A 5,270-nucleotide genomic window follows, 5' to 3' on the forward strand; every position below is an offset into this window, starting at 1 on the left:
GATCACGATCAAGGTCACGTTGTAAGATTCCTGATTGGTAGAGATCTGTTTGCCATAGGTAGGGCCATTGTAAGGAATGGCATGGTCACGTCATCGTCACGCCGTGGACCAAAATCAAAATGTTTGGCATTCACATCATGTACGCACTCCGCCCAATTGAAAATATCGTTTTTGACTTTTAGACTTCTTACTTGACTATTCGTTTTATTCAAATTCTTTATACAAATAATAAAATAAATAAATCATTATTAAAATATCTCTAATGATAAAATAAGTCGTAACAAAATAAATAATATTTATATAAAAATTTTGAATAAAACGAACAGTCAAACAAGAAGTTTAAAAGTCGAAAACAACATTTTTAATGGGACGAAGGGAGTATGTAATTGTGGTCTGCCATATTGCTATTCTTTTTTTCATATAATATGAAGCTTTGGATCGTGCTAGGAAATTTTTAAGATTTAGCTCAAATTTATACTAAATCATATATTTGAATCCAGAAACCCCATTTCTAAATAGAGACCAAGGATGATTTGGCTGTCAATGTTCTAGAGTAAATATATATCACAGACATACTATAATAATTTTAGGCTAATAGTCACAAATCAATGCTCATTTCACAAACCCACCACAATTTTGAGTTGGTTTGTCACAAACACAAATTTGTCGCTGTTCTCGATTCATGACCAAGATGCCCCATATATCAGCGAGGCACTAATGATTAATTAGCAGATCCCATAGTCAACTTTGATGAATCTATCTCTGGTATGTATGTTCGCCCTGGTCATGAATAGGAAATAGTCACAAACTTGTAATTCTCATGAGAATAATCCAACCCAACAGTTGTAGGTGTGTGACTATTAGCCTTCACTGTTTGGTATAGCTAGGTCCTTAAATTTACTGAGAGTTTTATGGTTCATTCAAAGTCCTGGTTCACCAAAAAAAAATCAAAATTGGTTGCCATATGTGATCTAGTAACCCCCCTATAGTCACAAATAGACGGCCTTTTGAGTTTTCAGGTTGTATGATGATGAAGTCAAACATTATAGACTTTGACTTACTTTTATGTTGAAGTTGAATGTGATATGCATGGTAGATATGTATTGGAAACATAGTTTTATTAAGGTATACTATTTGTAAGTAGTAGTCAAAATTCTAAATGATCAACTTAACACAGACTCTAAAATATCCTCTTTTATAGCCTTTCCAAGAAAATTATTTATTTGGACAATTTTTTTTAAAAAGAATATTTCTATAACCCTTTTTATAAAATATATTTGATCATCTTGAAATATTAATGTAGTGTGATTCACCTCTCCGTGGTTGATTGTGGTGTCACGTCAGTTAAAATCGCTGTCTAAATCATATATGGAGCAAAAGTTGAATGATTTAAAAAATATTAGAGCCCAGAAACCATTTTTTGATTGGGAGAGATGAATTGAACTTTGACAAAAATTGGAGAGGTTAAGAGGAATTTACTTTTTTCTTTCTAGTTTTTTAGAAATCACATTACAAACGCAAACCTTATCTCTATAAGCATATCTAAAAATTGATGAAATCGCCACATATGTAACGACCGGAGTTCGTTACAATATAGGCGATCATTTTGGACCGTCGGAAGAAGCGGTCACTTGAGCTCCTGTATAGATCCCTGATGCCTTGAGCAAGGTCGATCGTTGAGAATTCACCAATTCACCCCTCATACACCTCGGATAGCCATGGTCAGGCTCACGCTCGAAGCGACGAAGGAACTCCCAATTGGATTAGAAGTCATCCTATTGACATCATCAACACCAACTCAGACTCAGAGAGAGTACCCTAGGATATGAAAACTCCAACCCCAATGCCAAACCACTCAATGCATGGATCAATTCCACACAGACAGTAATATATCGGATAGTCCACCAGTTCTACCGGACCATCCGATGAATCACAGAACAACAGTAGTAAGTGGGAAGTGAGCTATTTGCCACTTATGGGAGTGGAACCCACATGTCAGCACAAGTTTAGACATTTCACTAGCTGAAGCCACACTTGAAAGGTCCTAATATGGCTAGAGGGGGGGTGAATAGCCTATTTAAAAATCTACAAATCAACTAGAGCAATTTGATTAGTATGACAAATAGCGTAATGCAAACTTGCTCTAGCTCTACAAAGGTTGCAAGCCACCTATCCAACAATTCTAGTTGCAATGATTACTTAGGCACACAACTTCCAAAGTAATTACTCACTAAGAGCTCTCAATCTTGCTACTCTAAAGAGCTCAACTAGATGAATGTAAATAATAAAGCAATCTCTCAATTCTAATTACACTAAAGAGCTTGTATCAACTAGTTTGCAAGAATGTAAATAAGTGAGTAGGGTGATTATACCGACGTGTAGGGGATGAACCAATCACAAGAAGAATATATAGCCAATCACCGGGAGAATGCCAAAGACAAGAGACAATTGATTTTCTCGCGAGGTTCACGTGCTTGCCAACACGCTACGTCCCCATTGTGTCGACCAACACTTGGTGGTTCGGCGGCTAAGAGGTGTTTCACAAACCTCGTCCACACGATTGGACACCGCAAGAACCAACCTACAAGTGAGGTAACTCAATGACACGAGCAATTTACTAGAGTTACCTTTCGGCGCTCCGCCGGGGAAGGTACAACTCCCCTCACAATCACCGGAGACGGCCACGAACAATCACCAACTCGTGTCGATCCTCCACCGCTGTACCGAGCCGTCTAGGTGGTAGCAACCACCAAGAGTAACAAGCGAAATCTGCAGCGCAACACGAATACCAAGTGCCTCTAGATGCAATCACTCAAGCAATGCACTTGGATTCTCTCCCAATCTCACGAAGATGATGAATCAATGATGGAGATGAGTGAGAGGACTTTTGCTAAGCTCACAAGGTTGCTATGTCAATGAAAATGTGCAAGGGAGTGAGCTTGAGCCGGCCATGGGGCTTAAATAGAAGCCCCCACGAAATAGAGCCGTTGTACCCCTTCACTGCACTGAACACGGGCCGACCGGATGCTCCGGTCATATTGACTGGATGCTGGACCTCAGCGTCCGGTCGTGCGATGTGCGCCACATGTCATCGCCTTCAAACGCTGTTTGTCAGATTTCAACGGCTACGAAGCTGACCAGACGCTCCGGCAAAACTGACCGGACACAGAAGCCTTAGCGTCCGGTCGTTTCCAGTAAGCACCCCGAGGCATATTTCTTCGACCGGACGCGTCCGGTCCACCTTGACCGGACACAGACCAGCGTCCGATGCAATACCCTCGGTACTGTGCAGACCTATCAGTTTGACCGGACGCATGCTGCCAGGGCCTGGTGCTTTCAGACCCAGCGTCCGGTCAGTTGACCGACGCCAGCGTCTTCGCGATCAACTCGTTTTCACTTCTAACTTCTTCACCCTTGCTCCAATGTGCCAACCACAAGAATTTGCATCCGGCGCAATAGAAAATAGGCATTCCATTTTCCCGAAAGCGCCTCCTTTGTAGATGTGCCAACACCACCAAGTGTATCACCTTGTGCACAAGTGTTAGCATATTTTCACAAATATTTTCAAGGGTGTTAGCATTCCACTAGATCCTAAATGCATATGCAATGAGTTAGAGCATCTAGTGACACTTTGATAACTGCATTCCGATACGAGTTTCACTCCTCTTAATAGTACGGCTATCTATCCTAAATGTAATCACACTCACTAAGTGTCTTGATCACTAAAACAAAATGGCTCCTACATTTTATACCTTTGCCTTGAGCCTTTTGTTTTTTTTCTCTTTCTTCTTTTCCAAGTTTAAGCATTTGACCATCACCATGCCATCACCAATGTCATGATCTTCGCCATTGCTTCATCACTTGGAGTAGTGCTACCTATCTCATAATCATCTTGATAAACTAGGTTAGCACTTAGGGTTTCATCAATTAACCAAAACCAAACTAGAGCTTTCAACACTCTCTCACCCATTCATTTATCACTCTCCCTCTCTCTCTACACCCCAGGAACAAGGATGAACCCTAGAACTAGAGAGGGAAAGGATTGAAGATAAGATTGGAGAAGAGGAGAAGGAAGAAGGAGGAAGCACCAACACCACTCCATGGACACCATCAACATCTTCAATCTTGTGCATGGTGAGCCCAAGAAGAGTAGCTCTCATTTCTTGGATTTTCCTCCAAATGCTTAAATTGTGGTTCTTGGTGGAAGATTGAAGGATTTCTTGCTGGTGGTGGTTCCATCATGTGTAGGGTAAGTTCAAGGAATCTTCATCTAGTTCAATCACTCAAGCATCCCATGGATTATCCTTTGATTCATCTTTTTGGTATGTTGCAAGAGGAAGCTCATGAACAACCCATCTCTTGGATGAAGAAGCCAAGGGTAGAAAGGAGTTGGATCTTTAAGTTTTTGGCTATGGAAGCTCTCAATCTCATGGTTTTATCTTATTTTTCTCAAGTTTTTTGTTTAATCACAAACCTATAGCTACACTTAGCAAACCAAGCTTTAAACCTAGCCTAGTAAGCTACCTAACCACCCTAGGAATGTTTTGCATATGCATAGATCACATCCTAGCACATCTAGACTTGAAAACCAAGATCACCCAAGAACATAGGTTCTATCGATCATTTGACGGAGTGTCCGTCAACTCGACGGAGTGTCTGCCAACCCTAGAAAATCCAACCAATAGAGGCTTATCGTCTGTCGACCTGAGTCAATAGAGAGTCTGCGGCATCACCGAAGTGTTCGTTGACTTATAAGAGTGAATAACCTAGAAACCCGAGAGCATCGAGTTCTCAGCAGAGAGTTCGAGACATCCTACAGAGCATCCACTGATTTATAAGCTCAGTCAACCAAAAACCCTAGACCTCCTAGTTCCTATCAGGACATTCCAATAAGTGATGTAGATCCCGAGATCGCCCAAGTCCTGAACCATCGGAGTGTTTTTCATAGCATCCGTGAGGCAACGGAGAGTCTGTCACCTCTGACGGAGCGTACGTTAACCCAAACAGAGCTGAACTAGACCTAAGTCACCTTGAAGCCCAATCCGATGGAGAGTCCGCCACATGGGTCGGAGCATCCGTTAAGTTAGCAGAAGATGTGAGTTTGTTTAGAAAGCTTACCCATGAAGTCAACAATACTAGGTTGTGCTTAGTTACAAATAGGGCAATAGTAGAGCCATAATTAGATGTCTCTTCCTAAGATCCAAATCAAGTCCTTATCTCTAAATCCCCATCAGTTATTTTCATTCTTGATCTTCGTTTTCTTTCAGGAA

This window comes from Miscanthus floridulus, chromosome 5, assembly GCF_019320115.1.
Source record: "Miscanthus floridulus cultivar M001 chromosome 5, ASM1932011v1, whole genome shotgun sequence".
In the NCBI taxonomy this organism is placed as follows: domain Eukaryota; kingdom Viridiplantae; phylum Streptophyta; class Magnoliopsida; order Poales; family Poaceae; genus Miscanthus; species Miscanthus floridulus.